Source organism: Rutidosis leptorrhynchoides, chromosome 10, assembly GCF_046630445.1.
Source record: "Rutidosis leptorrhynchoides isolate AG116_Rl617_1_P2 chromosome 10, CSIRO_AGI_Rlap_v1, whole genome shotgun sequence".
Classification (NCBI taxonomy): Eukaryota; Viridiplantae; Streptophyta; class Magnoliopsida; order Asterales; family Asteraceae; genus Rutidosis; species Rutidosis leptorrhynchoides.
Window position 1 is genome coordinate 26,823,966 of NC_092342.1, and position 20,676 is coordinate 26,844,641.

Sequence of the window (20,676 nt, forward strand, 5' to 3'; positions counted from 1 at the left end):
TGCCCCTCTGCTGCATCTTTTGGCTATTCGAAACGTGGGCAAAATCAGAAAAGTCTATTAATTGGATAACTTATATAATTTTTCTTTCTTTTTAAAAACTAATAGGATATTCAGTGAATGCACCAAGCAAAACGTTCACCACCTTTTGTGCGTTCACCACCTGTAACTCGATCAAGACATCTAGCAAATATTGTCGCCGTTGATTTTTCTTTAGAATCGTCATCCAGTCGACCAAGTACTCCAATTCAAATTTCCGATAATCCATTTTTTGAACCCGACCTCACAATTGAGAATCCGGAGAATATTCAGGGACGATTCATAGATCCTGAACCATTAATTTTTCCTCCGGAACCACCAATCATTCAAACAGAGATTGTTGAGGAACCAACCATTAAATCAGAATCCTATAGTGATTCAGATTCAACAAATTCAATTATGGAGAATCTGAAACCTTTAAGTATGGAAGACCGAATAAGAGCTAAACACACTGGCCAAGGTCACGCAATTACTCATCCAGACATTAATGCGCCAGATTATGAAATCAAAGGACAAATTCTACACATGGTGACTAATCAATGCCAATTTAGTGGTGCGCCGAAGGAAGATCCAAATGAACATCTTCGTACCTTTAATAGGATCTGCACTCTATTTAAAATAAGAGAAGTGGAGGATGAACAGATATATCTTATGTTATTTCCCTGAACTTTAAAGGGAGAAGCCAAAGATTGGTTGGAATCGTTACCTGAAGGGGCGATTGATACATGGGACGTTTTAGTTGAAAATTTTCTTAAACAATTCTTTCCGGCATCTAAAGCCGTAAGACTTCAAGGAGAAATTGTTACGTTCACACAGAAGCCAAATGAAACTATATATGAGGCATGGACAAGATTTGGAAAGTTATTGAGAGGATGTCCGCAACATGGTTTAGACACTTGTCAAATAGTACAAATATTCTACCAAGGATGCGACATCACTACAAGGAAATGTAACATCCGTGTTACATCCGTCCCACATCGGTTGGAGAGGGGAACGAAGCATGCCTTATAAGGGTGTGGAGACCTTTCCTAGCATGACGCGTTTTGGGACCACAAGCGCAGCAGATCCCATGAGAACTCTGCAGTTAAGCGTGCTCAGGCGAGAGCACTACCAGGATGGGTGACCTCCTGGGAAAGTGCTCATCGTGTTTGGTCGCCAAGAAAAATCCGTGAGCAACCTACGGGGGAGACAAGGGTACGTCCCTATCTCTGCAAAGCGGACAATATCATGCTACGGGGAACGTTTTACCTGGGGTGTTACAGAATGGTATCAGAGCCAGGCCCCGGACCAAACGTGCACAGCGAGGACGCTGTGTCCCATTAGGGGGGAGGATTGTAACATCCGTGTTACATCCGTCCCACATCGGTTGGAGAGGGGAACGAAGCATGCCTTATAAGGGTGTGGAGACCTTTCCTAGCATGACGCGTTTTGGGACCACAAGCGCAGCAGATCCCATGAGAACTCTGCAGTTAAGCGTGCTCAGGCGAGAGCACTACCAGGATGGGTGACCTCCTGGGAAAGTGCTCGTCGTGTTTGGTCGCCAAGAAAAAATCCGTGAGCAACCTACGGGGGAGACAAGGGTACGTCCCTATCTCTGCAAAGCGGACAATATCATGCTACGGGGAACGTTTTACCTGGGGTGTTACAGGAAAGACATAGACATAGCAGCTGGTGGTTCCATTATGAAGAAAACAGAAACTGACGCTTATAAAATTATTGATAACACTGCTTCCCACTCACATGAGTGGCACCAAGAAAAAGATATCGTTAGATCATCTAAAGCAGCTAGAGTCGATTCTAGCCATGACTTAGATTCCATTTCTGCAAAGATAGATGCTGTCGAGAGACGAATGGAAAAGATGACTAAAGATATTCACTCAATACGAATTAATTGTGAGCAGTGTGGAGGACCACATTTGACAAAAGATTGTCTCAGTATTGAACTAACAATGGAACAAAGGGAGAATGTTTCATATCTAAACCAAAGGCCTGGAAATAATTATCAGAATAATTATCAACCGCCAAGACCAATTTACAATCAAAACCAAAATTATAATCGAAATGTTCCATACAACAACCAACAAGGACCTAGAAATCAACAAGTATCCAATAATACTTACAATCAGCAAAGACCTAATTTTCAAAACAAACCACCACAAACCGATGATAAAAAGCCAAATTTAGAAGATATGATAACGAAGCTAGTTGAATCTCAAACACAGTTTTTCACATCTCAGAAACAAACCAATGAACAAAATGCTCAAGCATTTAGAAATCAACAAGCTTCTATTCAAAATCTGGAACAAGAAGTAAGTAACCTAGCAAGGTTAATAGGTGAAAGAAAACCGGGAAGTCTACCTAGTGATACAAATGCTAACCCCCGGAATGAAACAGCTAAAGCCATTACCACAAAAAGTGGTATTACACTTAAACCACCTGAAATACCTATAATTTCTGATGAAACTATTCCTACTCCACAAGAACCACAACCTGAACAAGATAAGGAAACAGAACCAGTAGTTGAAAAGGTTAATGAAGATAACACAGTTAAGGCTAAACCTTATGTTAAATCATACCAACCACCACTTCCTTACCCAAGTAAAATGAGAAAAGAAAGACTTGAAGCCGAGCAATCCAAATTCTTGGATATGTTTAAACAGATAAATGTAAATCTTCCTTTAATTGATGTGATTTCAGGAATGCCTAGATATGCTAAATTTCTGAAAGATCTAATCTCGAATAGAAAGAAAATGGAAGAACTCTCGGCTGTTACTATGAATGCTAATTGTTCAGCAGTGCTGTTGAATAAGATACCAGAAAAACTATCTGATCCAGAAAGTTTCACAATTCCATGTTTTCTGGGTAGTCTTAGTTCAATAGAAGCATTGGCAGACTTAGGTGCTAGTATAAATTTAATGCCGTATTCACTATACGCTAAACTAGACCTTGGAGAATTGAAACCAACACGAATAAGCATACAACTAGCCGATAGATCAGTAAAATATCCTAGAGGGATAATGGAGAACATGCTAGTTAAAGTTGGTACTTTAGTATTTCCAGTAGATTTTGTTGTTCTGGACATGAAAGAAGATTCTCAAGTTCCTCTCATATTAGGAAGACCATTCTTAAACACGGCTAAAGCAATGACAGACGTGTTTGGTAAGAAATTGACCCTAAGTATAGAGGACGAGAGTGTTACCTTTTCAGTTGATAGAGCAATGCAACAACCGCAATCTGCATATGATACATGTTATTATATTCAAACTATAGAATCACATGCAGAATTGTTAGAAGAATTTCCAGAATTACAAGGAACAGGAGAATGTTCTTTAGGAGAAGGAACTGAACCAATTGATGAAACTGAAATGTTAGCTACACTTATGGCTAATGGATATGAACCAACAACAGAAGAAATTCAAATGCTAAAAGAAGAAGACAGATATCGATATAAATCATCGATAGAAGAACCACCGACATTAGAGTTAAAGCCACTTCCAAATCATTTGGAATATGCTTATTTACATGGTGAATCTGAATTACCTATAATAATATCGTCTTCTCTTACTGAAAATGAAAAATCTCAACTCATTTCTATGTTAAAAGCTCATAAACCAGCTATTGCATGGAAGATTCATGATATTAAAGGAATAAGTCCTTCGTATTGCACACATAAAATCCTTATGGAAGAAGGTCATAAAAAGTATGTGCAACGCCAACGAAGACTAAATCCTAATATGCAAAATGTTGTTAAGAAAGAAATTATTAAACTGCTAGATGCAGGTTTAATTTATTCAATTTCTGATAGTCCATGGGTAAGCCCAGTTCAATGTGTTCCTAAGAAGGGTGGCATGACTGTCATCACAAATGAGAAAAATGAGCTTATTCCGACTAGGACTATAACAGGATGGCGTGTATGGATGGATTATAGAAAATTAAATGACGCCACCAGAAAAGATCACTTTCCCTTACCTTTCATTGATCAAATGTTGGAAAGATTAGCCGGAAATAGTTACTATTATTTTCTTGATGGTTTTTTCGAATATTTTCAAATTTCAATAGCACCCGAGGACCAAGAAAAAACCACGTTCACGTGCCCTTATGGTACTTTTGCTTATAAACGCATGCCATTTGGACTTTGCAACGCCCCTGCAACCTTTCAAAGGTGCTTGATGGCGATTTTTCACGACATGATAGAAGAATGCATGGAAGTTTTCATGGATGACTTTTCAGTCTTCGGTGATACTTTTGAATCATGTCTAGTTAATCTTGAACGAATGCTTATTAGATGTGAACAATCAAATATAGTTCTTAATTGGGAAAAATGCCATTTCATGGTTAAAGAAGGCATCGTTCTTGGACATAAAATTTCAAAGGAAGGAATTGAAGTAAATAGAGCTAAAGTAGATGTAATTGCTAAACTTCCACATCCCACCAATGTTAGAGGAGTTAGGAGTTTTCTAGGGCATACCAGTTTTTACCGATGTTTCATAAAAGATTTTTCTAAAATTGCCACTCCTATGAATAAACTCCTAGAAAAGGATGCTCCATTCATCTTTTCAGATGAATGTATCAAATCTTTTAATATTCTTAAAGAAAAACTCACTAATACGCCGATCATGATAACACCAAATTGGAATCTACCATTTGAACTTATGTGCGATGCAAGTGATTTTGCAATGGGAGCCGTTTTAGGACAAAGGATTAAAAAACAATTTCAACCTATTTATTATGCTAGTAAGACGTTACAAGGAGCACAAACGAATTACACAACTACTGACAAAGAACTCCTTGCTATTGTCTTTGCTTTTGACAAATTTCGTTCATATCTCGTTCTAGCTAAAACGGTGGTCTATACTGACCATTCTGCTCTTAGATACCTATTTTCGAAACAAGATGCTAAACCACGATTAATCCGTTGGATCTTACTCCTACAAGAGTTTGATATTGAAATCCGAGAAAAAAGATGAGCAGAAAATCTCGCCGCTGATCATCTTTCTCGTCTTGAAAATTCCGAATTAGAAGTTCTAAATGAATCGGCCATACAAGACAACTTTCCTGATGAATATCTATTGAAGATAGATTATAATGAAATTCCATGGTTTGCAGACTATGCAAACAACTTAGTATGTGGATTCCTTGAAAAAGGATTGTCGTACCAAAAACGAAAGAAATTCTTTAGTGATATAAAACACTATTTCTGGGAAGATCCACATTTGTTTAAAAGTTGTCCAGATGAAATAATACGCCGATGTGTATTCGGAGATGAAGCTAGTAAAATTTTAAACCATTGTCACACAGGACCAACAGGAGGGCATTATGGGCCTCAACTAACAGCAAGAAAAGTTTACGATGCTGGATTCTATTGGCCTACAATTTACAAAGACGCACACCTTCTTTGCAAATCCTGTGATACTTGTCAAAGGGCAGGAAAAATAAGTCAACGTGATGAAATGCCACAAAATGTCATTCAAGTATGTGAAGTATTTGACATTTGGGGTATTGACTTTATGGGTCCATTTCCAAAATCTCATAATAATCTCTATATTCTCGTTGCCATTGATTATGTATCTAAATGGGCGAAAGCACAAGCTCTCCCGACTAACGATGCACGAGTTGTAGTCAACTTTTTAAAACGTCTTTTTGCAAGGTTCGGAACACCGAAAGCTTTAATAAGTGATCGGGGAACTCATTTATGTAATAATCAACTTGAGAAAGTTCTTAAAAGATATGGAGTAACTCATAAAATCTCCACTGCTTATCATCCACAGATAAGTGGACAAGTTGAAAATACCAACCGAGCATTAAAACGTATTCTAGAGAAAACCGTAGGATCAAATCTGAAGGAATGGTCCATTAAATTGGAGGATGCACTCTGGGCTTTTAGAACAGCCTACAAAACTCCAAATGGAACCACACCTTTTAAACTCGTTTACGGAAAAGCATGTCATCTTCCAGTAGAAATTGAACACAAAGCATTCTGGGCTTTGAAGAAATGTAATCTTGATTTACATGAAGCTGGACGTCTACGATTAAGTCAACTAAACGAATTAGAAGAATTAAGACATGAAGCATACGAAAATTCGTTAATCTATAAAGAAAGAACGAAGAAATGGCATGATAAAAGAATCAGAAGTTCAAAAGAATTTAAAGAAGGAGACAGAGTTCTTCTTTTCAATTCACGATTCAAGCTATTTCCTGGAAAATTGAAATCAAGATGGTCTGGACCATTCATAGTCAAAAGAGTTTTCCCGTACGGAACAGTAGAATTAATAAATTCAAATGGGATTGAATTTAAGGTTAATGGTCACAGAGTTAAACATTACATAGATAGTCCGATGGAAGTTGACAATGAAGTTAATCACAATTTCAACACAACAGCTAACTAAGTGTGGGGAGAATCAAGTCTTTTAAGGATAATATGTATTTCTGTTAGAGTTAGATTTTCTGTTTTCGTGTAGTTCTCGAAAATGGAACCCGAATGGTCTTTCCCTAGCAGACCCTAAAGAACTAGTCTTCTCCCCCCATTCTGAATTTTTATTTTTTTTAGGTTTTACGAGATGAAGACTTCCTGTGAATTAAACCATGGTCTAATGCTACACGCTTTGATCACTAAACATAATAATGACACACTTCCAAGTGAAATAGTATCATTAATCAGAGGCAAATTGGATGGAGTAAGAAAAGAATCCAGATGCAAAAATAATAAGTTACAATTTGGTAAAGGAAAATCAAAATTCGCAGCGAAAAGAAGAGCACGACACCTTGAAAGATGTCACAAATGCGGAAAATGGTCACACGAAGGTAAATGTTCAAATAATCAAACCTATTCAAATACCGAATTTGTTACTCTATGCAGAGACGGACCGTTCATATGTTTAGAAGAAAAAACACTGAATGCTCGAGGTTACGCCTATGTAGCCATGGAAAATCAATTAGTCCGACTATCTTATGAGTGGGCTAGAGCATATCACTAAGAAATATATTTCACATGTAAGTTTGTACAGTTTTCATTTTTATTTTTATTTTTATTTTTAACCTTTTAATAATAAACGCTAATTTAATCGCTATAAAGTATTAAATTGGTATTCAATAAAATTAGGTCTTGCGACCGAAATTATTGATATCATACAAAAATTTATTACATCACTGCGAAATTTACCGTTTATTCTTAAGGTATAAATATCTTTAATCAATCAACCCAAAATATTTCAAAAATTCGTCATGAGTTAAATTAGGTCGTTGAACCGAAATTACTTTACCGAAAAGAGGGGCGTATATTTTTGATAATATTTGATTGATTAAAGTGGGATAAAAGACCAAAAAGATTTTTAATTTTATTTTTACTTTGTTTTTAAAATTAATATTAAAATAATATTGTAAACTTGTTAAAATTAATATATATATTTAAAATTGTAAATATTTGAAAAATTAATATTTTAATATAAGTTTGTATGAAAACAAAAATATAATTTAAGTTTGGTGTGAATTTTTAATATGAAATTTTAATTTTATGCATCTTAAATTTAAGTTTGGTGTGGTTATAAAAAAAAAATTTATTTTATTTCATTAAGTTAAAAATATGATCTTTAAAATTCGTCGTGAGTTGAAGACTAGGTCGTTGAACCGAAATTGCTCTACCCAAGGGAGGGACGAGAACTTTTATTATCATTATTTTTAATCTTATTGAATTAAAGTATGCCAAAAATATTAAAAAACCCAAAAATCTTTACTTTTAAAACCGCGATTAAAAAGTGACAAATTTTAAAATTTTTGTCGAGGGACGGACTAGGACAACGATCCGAAACGCCCTCATCCTAAAAAGAAACAAATTTTTAAAATTTTATTAATTTTATGTTTTATTAAGTATAAGGTTTAAAAAAAAAGGCCAAAGTACTGTTCCCGGATACCCATGCGATCGCATGGGATTTAAACTCCAACTCCATGCGATCGCATGGAGCTGGAAATCAGCTCAGAAACATAAGGCAGTCGCCTGTTCTGTTCTTTCTCCACAACACACACACATACCCGAAAATACACTCAAATCCTCTCTAAAATTCACAAATTTTCACCGTAATTCGTCAAATTTCTCGCTATAATCATGAAATTGTTCAGAAGCTTTTCAAAGAAGGTAAAAATTACACCCCTAAACTCTATAAATTCCTAGTTTTTGTGATAATTACCAATATTTTACCTAATGCAATTTTGTTGATTTCTAGTGTAATTAGTGTTAAATTGTTAGTATTTTATGCATGTATAACCTAGATTGATGCTATTTAACATGATTTGAAGCCAAAAACTTCAAAAATTTTAGAAATCTAGGGTTTGTGTTCTTGAGCAATTTGGGGCTTTTTGATATAAACAGGTTATGGCCGATTTTTGTCATGAATTATTGCTTAATTGAGTAGTGTAACATGTTTAGGTAGTTAAATGATCCAAACATTGATCCTAAACATGATTTTTAAAGATTAAAGTGGACTTTTTAGGCGAAAATTCATGAACTTGATTAATTTGATAAATTTGCCATTTGAGACTTGTTTAATTGTTAGTAATGACTATTTTGACTTGAGTTAAATGCTTATGAACTTTGTTTACATTTTCATATGTGCTTATTTGAAAAAGTATAGAATTGTAAAAAAATGTGAAAATGTGTATAAGTTTAATTTTGATTTAACATGTTATTGTGGTTAATTTAAGTTGTTATTTTGCTAACACTAATGCATATTTGGATGCACAAATTTTGTGTTTAATGTGTTTTGCAGAGAGCCGATACTGGAGGTTCAGGATCATCATCATCTAGACGACCTGCTCCAGCACCAGAACCAGAACCAGAACCAGAAATGCAATACGAGCTAGAACCCGAACAAGTACCACAACAGGAACAACAACATCAGCCTGATCAACATGTACCTTATTATGATCCACTACAGTTACCTAATGAATTCATAGTATTTCCACCACATCCACCTGTAGAATACCCAACAATTCCGGAACACACATTGCATCTTAATTTGAGATTCGATAGACGATGGAGAGATTACCCATCATATCAAAGTAATAAATTCAATTTAGTAACAAAAGAGGTAGAGGTGCCGAGGGTAATTGATTGGAATCCTTTGGAAACGGTCCATCTAGCTGACCGTGTTAGACAGCATTTGATTCAAAGGTATGGCAGTTCTTCTTTTACAGATTGGGAACGTCTTTTCACCATTCGTAGACCTGTATATAAGGAATGGTGTGTTGAGCTGATGAGTACTATAGCGTTAAATGTAGATGTAGATAGGTTAGATGATAGAAGTTTTCTTAGATTTATCCTTGGCGGTAGGATGTACAGGATGTCCATGATGGACATGGCCAGGGCATTACAGATTTACACTCCTAGTGAATTGCTACTACCCGATTGTATGAGTTTGATTTATCGTGGTGAAAGGGTAGATAGGAACTTTGACGCGAACGCCGTTTGGAGGCGTATGTCAAACTATAATGTTTTTACACTAGGAGGAAAACACTCCTACTTACATATTAACAAAGCCGAACTTCGTGTAATTCATAGATTTTTGGCTGACTCGATTACACAGAGAGGTCACAATAAGGAGAAAATGACCTTACATGATTTATTTTACCTAAAGTGTATTCGAGACCCGAGAAGCTTTGTTAATATCCCTTACTGTGTTGGTTTTCATTTATCGAAAATGGTAGAAGGAATGCAGGACGGGAGTATAATAGGAGGAGGTATTTTTGTTACTCTCATTGGAGAGTATTTAGGTTTTGATAGGAACCAAGGGGGTCCATTACAGATTTGTAGAGAACAGGATGAGACCATAGGATTGCGGGTTTATGTAGGTGCTAAGGTATTGAAGAGTAGACGCAACCAGGCATTGCCCTATGAAGGTAATCATCCTCAGGTAGAGAGAGGCTCAGACGAGGAAATAGAGGAAGCGGAAGACATTAGGGATGTCTTTCGAGATGCTATTCTTGACGTCCACGTTCGTATAGATGAGGAAGCAATGACGAGCGCGGCCAGACATAGTATGTACGAGCAGTGGAACTCCGAGCATACGAGGATTATAGGCGAGGCCAACACGATAGCTGGTTAGTTCATCAGCACCAAATCATGAGCCAGCTATCATATCAGGTACCAAATAATTACGTGCCTACTCGACCTGCTCATTTTCCGCCACACAACCCCGACATCCGACCACCCTTTAACTGGTATGACTATAACCAAGCCTATCAGAACACCTATAACCAACAATGGAACCCACCTGACGAGATAAACGGAACCCCTATCCAGACTGATTTGGTTCCATTAGTTATTTTTATAATTTTTATGTTTTTATCTTTTTACTTATTCATGTTTAAACTTATGTTATTGGATATATTTATGTAATTTTTATCATTTTTATTATTATTGTGTACTAATATTTCACATTTAGGATTTGAAAGTGGGATATTAAGTCCCATTTCAAATTGCCATGCATGTTTATATTTGTATGTATGTATATTGTCGATTGTACAAAACAGGGTAAAACAGCGCATTTTCAAAGACTGACATTAAGCTCAGCAAAAGCTAGTAATTTTGACGACAAGATGAAAAATAAATGTGATGTAATAACAAGATGGAATGAACAAATGATGTGCACCATTTATCATTCAGCAAACAAACGTCAATATGTTTGAAAACTTTGGTAAAATTTAATTATTTTTCTACGCTAATCATCCTCAAAAATTTAAATTGTTACTGATTTCTTGCAAATGAGGGCATTGCAAGATCTTAAGTGTGGGAAGGGTTTAAATTCTTTCGGATTTTTAAAATTTTTAACTTATACACTTGGTTACCATTAAAAATACTAGTAAAGCAGTAGTTGTATTAGAATCTAGTGCTCTCTGATAACAAAGAACAGTCCTAGTCTTATATACTGACTACCAATTTCTAGTAAAATTTTTTAAAATTTTCAATTAAATGAACTCAAAATCATGTTTATATATATTTATGAACGATAAAACTAGGTGTTAACACCGAAATTATTGTTACCTTGGAAAGGACATAAATTGAGAAACAAACCAAAATGTTAGAATTCATTTAAAATGGAATAGAGAACAATAAAAAGGCAAATAAAAGAAAATAAAAGCCAAGTGTGGGAAAATTTACCAAGTTATTTTAAACATATATCACATATTTTTGTAACAAATAATTGAAGATACTTTTGCTTTGGACTAAACTAAACAGTTTTACCCGGTTTACTGTAATATATTTGAAAGAAAGATGGATCTACATGATGAATCAATTCCATCATTAAAAGGAAGTAAAGTCTTCCGAAAAAGAAACGCGCTTCTTGATTTAGGTCATGAAGTTGTCGTCCAGACCAGCTGTAGGTTGACGAAAAATCTAGAAAAGTCATCTCTAAAATCAGTAGGAAATCCACGGACCTCAGCATCAAACAGGGTCGCCAAGTGGTCAGACTTATCCTAACCATGAGAGGATCTGTCTTGTAAAATGGGGAGGACGCCGTACAAGTTAGCTGGATAAGACTAATGAATCAGATCCCCAGAAAGGATAATCTCCTTTAAAGATCAAAAATCAGCTTTTAAGACTGATATTACTCAATCCTTGAGATTGACCTTAAAGATTGAGAATTACAAACTCATGGAATTCAATGATATCTAAACTCGAGCTTGAACGAGAAAATATTTTGATCAAAATTTCAAACCGATTTGTTTTCTGAAAACCCATTTTTCAATGCGTTCATTACCATTGAACGTAAAATCCTAGGAATTCACCTGAAATTCATTAGGTCACCTGAACCAAATCGGGTGTCAACCGTAAGAACGGTGGTTGCATAGCATGGTCAAAGACAGGACCTTGTGCCAGACCGAAAAATTATAAGGGTGAGCTTTACTATTGCTCCTACAAAGGATAGTAATTGCATCCGACACGTTATAGACCATAATTAAAAGCATGTCAGGGGACATTGCCTTAATAGTTGCTTGTTCAACGCTTTCCTTTACAACCGGACGGTAGTTTACCGAAAGGTAATATACGGAACAAGTATACTGGACGTGTTGCTTTCCCAATACAAGGTTAGCAAGTGGGTGACACAAAATCGCAAGTTTTGAACTAAAATTTTCAAATCTAAAACCCACCAAACCCACAAAAACAATTTGCAAACACCGGTGAAGGGTTATCCCGGAAAACTTATCTAGGGTAAAAGCTAGATTTAATTTTCAAAAAGATCAAATGTTTTCATAAAGATCCAATTTCCCTAATGGATCTAAATTTTATAGTCATGTGGGACTGTAAACCACATCGTTACTACCATTGTTTATACCGTCGTATAGAAATCACTGATGTACAAAGTGTGAAGAATAAAGAAGTGATTCTAGTATATTTCAAGACTATATTGCTTGAGGACAAACAACGCTCAAGTGTGGGAATATTTGATAATGCTAAAAACAAACATATATTTCATAGCATTATCCCTCAAGAAAGACAAGCTTTTAGTTGCAATTGTTCTATTTACAAGTAATATTCGTTTAAATAATAAAAGGTGAAGACAAAAGACAGATTCGACGAATTGAAGACGCAAACGACCAAAAAGCTTAAAAGTACAAAATACAATCAAAGAGGTTCCAATTATTGATAAGAAACGTCTCAAAATTACAAGAGTACAAGACGCGAAACACAAAGTATAAGATATTAAATTATACGCAAGGACGTTCAAAAATCCGGAACCGGGACCATAGTCAACTCTCAACGCTCGACGCAACGGACTAAAAATTACAAGTCAACTATGCACATAAATATAATATAATATTTAAATAATTCTTATAATTATTTATATATTATATTTATTTAATTAAAACGTCGACAAATAAGAAAACAAGGAACTTTGAGCTGTCACCGACGGCCATGCGATCACATGGCCTGGAGGAAGAAATCCCATGCGATCGCATGGCTAACTTTTCCAGCCCACATGCCTATAAAAATCGAGCTTTGGTGCATCATTTAACACATCTTTTTTTTTCTTCATTCATACGTAAGATATATATATATATATATATATATATATATATATATATATATATATATATATATATATATATATATATATATATATATATATATATATATTTTAATTTTAATTTTAATTTTAATTTCTAATAATAAGGGTATGTTAGCGAATATTGTAAGGGTGTAAGTCGAAATTCTGTCCGTGTAACGGTACGCTATTTTTAATCATTGTAAGTTATGTTCAACCTTTTTAATTTAATGTCTCGTAGCTAAGTTATTATTATGCTTATTTAAAGCGAAGTAATCATGATGTTGGGCTAAATACTAAAATTGGGTAATTGGGCTTTGTACCATAATTGGGGTTTGGACAAAAGAACGACACTTGTGGAAATTAGACTATGGGCTATTAATGGGCTTTATATTTGTTTAACCAAATGATAGTTTGTTAATTTTAATATAAAGATTTACAATTAGACATACCTATAAATAACCATATACACTCGATCGGACACGATGGGCGGGGTATTTATATGTACGAATAATCGTTCATTTAACCGGACACGGGAATGGATTAATAGTTAATAGACTTATTAAAACAAGGGTGAAATTATGTACAAGGACACTTGGCATAATTGTTAACAAAATATTAAAACCTTGGGTTACACGCAGTCGATATCCTGGTGTAATTATTTAACAAAGTATCAAAACCTTGTTGCAGTTTAAGTCCCCAATTAGTTGGAATATTTGACTTCGGGTATAAGGATAATTTGACGAGGACACTCGCACTTTATATTTATGACTGATGGACTGTTATGGACAAAAACCAGACGGACATATTAAATAATCCAGGACAAAGGACAATTAACCCATGGGAATAAACTAAAAATCAACACGTCAAACATCATGATTACGGAAGTTTAAATAAGCATAATTCCTTTATTTTCATAATTAATTGCACTTCTAATTATCGCACTTTTTAATTATCGCAATTTTAATTATCGCAATTTTATTTATCGCAATTTCATTATCATTATTTACTTTATGCTTTAAATTAAGTTGTATTTATTTTTAATATTTTACATTAGGTTTTAACTGCGACTAAAGTTTTAAAATCGACAAACCGGTCATTAAACGGTAAAAACCCCCCTTTATATTAATAATATTACTTATATATATATTTGTATTTTTATAAAGTAAAACTAATATAGCGTTAAGCTTTGTTTAAAAGATTTCCCTGTGGAACGAACCAGACTTACTAAAAACTACACTACTGTACGATTAGGTACAATGCCTATAAGTGTTGTAGCAAGGTTTAAGTATATCCATTCTATAAATAAATAAATATCTTGTGTAAAATTGTATCGTATTTAATAGTTTTTCCTAGTAAAATATAAGCTATTTCATATACACCTCTCATAACATCAGTTATTATAAAAATAATACAAGTTATTATTATTTTTACTAATATTAGTATTAATATCATTGTTGTAATTATTAGTATTATTATTATTATTATTATTATTATTATTATTATTATTATTAACATAAGTATCATTTTTAACAAAATCGTTATTATTATTATCATTATCATTATTAAGGAAGTTATTATTATTAGTAAATCATTATTATCCAAATTATTACTTTTTTTTACAGATAAATATTTTGTACCTAAAATATACTTATTACATATAATTATATTAATAATTTATATACCTATATATCAAACATATTAACATTATTTATATAAATACTTATATGTAACAAACTAGGATTTTTTTTATTAAGCATATATATACAGATATATTAAGATAACTAAATACATAGATATTAATCATTCTAAATACATATACAACACAAGTATATATATAATATAATTTAAGATATAATATAAGTATTTAATGGAATTTGGTATAAACTCTATATAACTAAAAACATATAAATAATATATACTAATAAAAGAATTTATGTGACTCCATTATATGTTTTAATAAATAAACAAATGATATAGGTTCGTGAATCCGAGGCCAACCCTGCATTGTTCAGTATCGTCATATGTATTTTTACTACAAAATACAGTATTGTGAGTTTCATTTGCTCCCTTTTTAAATACTTTTGCAATATATATTTTTGGGACTGAGAATACATGCGCTACTTTTATAAATGTTTGACGAAATAGACACAAGTACTTAAAACTACATTCTATGGTTGGATTATTAAACCGAATATCACCTCTTCAAGTCTGGTAGCCTAAGAATTAGGGAAATGACCCCTAATTGACGCGAATCCTAAAGATATATCTATGGGCCTAACAAACCCCATTCTGGAATTTGGAATACTTTAGTACTTCGATTTAAATGATGATTGCGATTGCCAATATTTATGGCATACTTGCGAGTATGCGGGGGATATTCTATATGCATTATGTTAATGTCGGTTACCAGGTGTTCATCATACGAATGATTTTTATACACTTGCGAGTGTAATGTTATTTAGGAAAAATGAAATCTTGTGGTCTATTGAAATTATGGAAATGATCGATTATGATAAACTAATGAACTCAACAACCTTTTGGTTGACACTTTTAAGCATGTTTATTCTCAGGTATGAAAGAAATTTTCCGCTGTGCATTTGCTCGTATTAGAGATATTACTTGGAGTCATTCATGACATATTTCAAAAGACGTTGCATTCGAGTCGTCGAGTTCATCAAGATTATTATTAAGTCAATTATAGTTGGATGTATTATGAAATGGTATGCATGCCGTCAACTTTCGATGAAATGAAAGTTTGTCTTTTAAAAACGAATGCAATGTTTGTAAAATGTATCATATAGAGGTCAAGTACCTCGTGATGTAATCAATGTAATGTATTCGTCCAGATGGATTAGGACGGGGCATTTCAGCTTTAATGAAGATATTATCAATTTAAGTATAAAATTTTTCTTCAAAATAAAAACAACGAATACACTCATTTATCACGCACACACGCGCGTTTGAGCGAAAACTCGAAAAACATTAATATTTACTTGCTATTGTTATTCTACATATCAAATTAAAAGTAATTGTTACATTTTGTTTTTATAAAGAAAAAGTAATTGTTACATTAAAATTATCTTCATGTATTGAGATTAATTATGAATAGGAGATGATAAATCTACTTAGTTTTTTTTTTTATGAATCTACTTTATTTTACATTAGGGAAATTGACAAAAATACATTTTTAAATAAAAATAATTTAAAAAATACACTTTTTACAAAAAAAGTTGGCAAAATACCACATTCAGTCAACCATGATTTTGGTCGACCACCTTTAACCTGGTTGACCACCTCATTTTTCAAGGTAGTCGACCAAACTTTGGTCGACTACCATGTAAAAACTCGTTTTCAAAGTAGTCGACAAAACTTTGGTCGATTATCATGTAGTCCTGGTCGACTACCATGTAAAAACACATTTTTCAAGGTGGTTGACCAAACTTTGATCGACTATCATGTATGAAATGTCCCGTTCTTATTGATTAAAAACGTTCCATATTAATTGATTTCGTTGCGAGGTTTTGACCTCTATATGAGACGTTTTTCAAAGACTGCATTCATTTTAAAACAAACCATAACCTTTATTTCATCAATAAAGGTTTAAAAAGCTTTACGTAGATTATCAAATAATGATAATCTAAAATATCCTGTTTACACACGACCATTACATAATGGTTTACAATACAAATATGTTACAACAAAATAAGTTTCTTGAATGCAGTTTTTACACAATATCATATAAGCATGGACTCCAAATCTCGTCCTTATTTAAGTATGTGACAGCGGAAGCTCTTAATAATCACCTGAGAATAAACATGCTTAAAACGTCAACAAAAATGTTGGTGAGTTATAGGTTTAACCTATATATATCAAATCATAATAATAGACCACAAGATTTCATTTTTCAATACACATCCCATACATAGAGATAAAAATCATTCATATGGTGAACACCTGGTAACCGACATTAACAAGATGCATATATAAGAATATCCCCATCATTCCGGGACACCCTTCGGATATGATATAAATTTCGAAGTACTAAAGCATCCGGTACTTTGGATGGGGTTTGTTAGGCCCAATAGATCTATCTTTAGGATTCGCGTCAATTAGTAGACTGGTTTACTAATTCTTAGGCTACCAAGCAAAAAGGGGCATATTCGTCTTCGATCATTCAACCATAGAATGTAGTTTCGATTACTTGTGTCTATTTCGTAAAGCATTTATAAAAGCGCATGTATTCTCAGTCCCAAAAATATATATTGCAAAAGCATTTAAAAAGGGAGTAATGAAAACTCACCTAATGTATTTTGTAGTAAAAATACATATAACGACATTGAACAAGTATAGGGTTGGCCTCGGATTCACGAACCTATATTAATTGTATTTCCATTAATATACATAGTTGTAATCGAACATATATGTATATAATTTTATTAGTTACATCCTTTTTATATTAATCCTATTTATATGTTTCATTTATTCATTTTGTTATATAACAATACTAGTTTTCGTTATGTTATATGAATTAAATATATATATCGTTTGTTTGTTAAAGGATAGTAACTAATATAATATTAATAATGGTAAAAATGATAATAACTATAATACTTAATATTACTAAATAAGATATTAAAGTTAATAATTTTGTTAATAATAATATTGATAATAGTTTTTAATTATAAATTTCATAATGACAATAACAGTAGTAAAAGGAATAATCTAGTAATAATGGTGGTGAAAAATAATAATTTTTAAATATTAGTACATAATACCTAATAATAATAATAATATTTATAACAATCTTATTACTAATGGTATTCTTTATAATAATACTTTTGTTAATAACAATAGTAATTCCTAACCGTTTTTAATACCAATGATAATAAAATTTACTTTGCATCATCATAGTGATAATAAATAAACTTAGTAATAATAATAATAATAACAATAATTGTAGCTAAAATCATAATAATGATAATTACTACTTTATTAGTTTTGATGATAACGATAATAATTAATATCAGGAATTATAATAATTTGTAGTTTTTAATATTTTTATTTTTTAGTTATTAATAATAATATATGATAACTAATATTTTTATTAGTGATAACTATAATATTAATCTTAGTAAAAATTTCTAATGTTTACAATAATAATAATAATAACAATAATAATTAATAACAATAATAATCATAATTGTAGAAGTCAATAAATTGGAAACTACCTCAAATGAAGCGAGTCTCAAAAAAATCAGTCCATGCTTGGACTCGAACCCGAGACCTCTCGGTTACCGGTAACACACCAATCCATTCAACCATTTGTGTTTCTTAGCAATTAAACCCATCTTTTATATTTATAAACTGTTTCTATTTTATTTTCTATTCTTCTTCTCCTTCGAATAAACTGAATCGACCCAGGACTTTATACGTTCATAACAAAGTTTTGAAATTGATTTTAGGATTTATGAATTAAACAGAAACGAGTTAAATAAAGGGTTTGAAATTATTTGAAAACGAAAAGAGAAAAAATATATATATATATATATATAAAAAACAGGTTCCTGCTGTTCGCAGAATACCATAAAAAAAATATTGATTTCACAAAAGAGAGCATTTTGTACAAATGTTATAATACAAAATGTGTTTCAAATCTCTTCTATAATCTATAGAAATTATCAATTCGAACTAAAACTTACAAACAAGTTCCAATTTCTCTATGAACAGAAGTTTGACTTTCATAAAGATTAACTTTGACTCAGAAATTCATTCATGAATTAGCAAACTGAGATACGAGATTTCTCATACATGTTCACTAGATGAATTGCGAGATATATGCACTTTTACATTTCTTCAATTTGTTCCAAATCAGTTTGATGGTTAAATGGGTTCCGTTTAAGAAAAAATATATATGAAGAACCTGATGAATTTTTCAGTTAATAAAAGAGGATTATAGGTGCAGTTATATGATTGAGTTAAAGTGATAATTGATCAAAGTCTTCAAAACAGTCGACCTGTGGTATCACGAGTATACAGAGAGATAGGAAACAAATAAAATCTGATAATGATATAAGAGTACTACGTATCTGTTTTATCATTTATTTATATTTATATATATTAATTAATCCTATTATTTAACAATAATAATGATAATCTAAATATTGTAATTAATAATAATAGAACTTTATAATAATATAACAGTAATAATAATAAAAATAACTGTAATCTAATAGTAATAAATATAATAACATTATTAAGGATGATGATAATAATGATAATAATAAATGATATTTTTTTTAATTAATACTAATATTTAAATCATAAATAGATCATAATTTTAATCATACTTATATTTTTTAATAAACTTACCTTACAATTATTAGAATTTTGATTATAACACTAATAATAATAATAGGATTAATAATACTAATATTAATGTTGATATTACAAAAATATATAAAGTAATTATAACAATTATATTAAATTTTATTTTTAACCAGTAATCAAACTTAATATTACCTATTATTAATTATGACATATATATATAATAACATATATATAACCCTTAATATTTATATATATTACAATATACATATATCATTAAATATGTATAGAAATCACATATATTTACATATCTATTTACACACAATAGTTCGTGAACCGTCGGGAACAGTCAAAGGTCAAATGATTTCATAAAATAGTTCAAAACTTTGAAAATTCAATTTAATAGTCTTTGCTTATCTTGTCGAAATCAAATAAGATTTAAGTTTAAATTTAGTCGGAAATTCCCGGGTCATCACAATGTAGGCCTGATTGACTACCATGTAAAAGCTCATTTTTCAAGGTGGTCGACCAAACTTTTGTCGACTACCATGTAGTCCTGGTCGACTACCATGTAAAACCTCATTTTCCAAGGTGGTCGACCAAACTTTGATCGACTACCATGTAGGCCTGGTCGACTACCCTGTAAAAACTCATTTTTCAAGGTGGTTGACTAAAACTCATTTTTGAAGGTGGCGACCGAACTTTGGTCTACTACCTTGTAAGCCTGGTCGACACCCATGAAAAATGAGGTGGTCGACTAAGTTAAAAGGTGGTCGACCAAAATCATGGTCGACCGAATGTGGTATTTTGCCAATTTTTTTTTTTTTTTTTGTAAAAAGTGTTTTTTTATTATACACTTTTAAAAAAAATGTATATTTGTCAATTTCCCTTTACATTATCTGCTTGTACAGTGGAAGTTATAAATACATAATACTATAAGTGAATTTATCAAATGGGAGGTGATCCTCACTCACTAGTTTTTAATCCATGTACACATTTGTCTTATAAACTCACAATTATACTCCTATATTAGTGTAAGGAGTTGAACTTATATTATTATTCTAAGTACAATTAATGGTATAATAGGTAATTAGGTGTATATGGATGAAAAATTATAAAAGGGGTAAAACATTTTCATTATGTTTAGGCGAGTAATCTGATCTCATGCTTCTATGTAGTGTTGTAAAAACAGTCGAGATGGTCGTCGCAATGGACGTCACAATGTATTCCCAGTGTACCCTTGCAACGGATCTAAAAACGGGTAAAAAGACGGTCA

The 20,676-nt window shown here is 32.3% G+C and overlaps 1 non-coding gene across 1 annotated transcript; it reads right to left on the reverse strand.

The window, feature by feature from the left end:
• Positions 1–819: 819 nt before the first annotated feature.
• LOC139874106 (small nucleolar RNA R71) lies at positions 820–926 on the reverse strand. The gene has a single exon (XR_011767811.1). It is a non-coding gene; the product is annotated as a small nucleolar RNA R71 (small nucleolar RNA).
• Between the last annotated feature and the right edge of the window lie 19,750 nt (positions 927–20,676).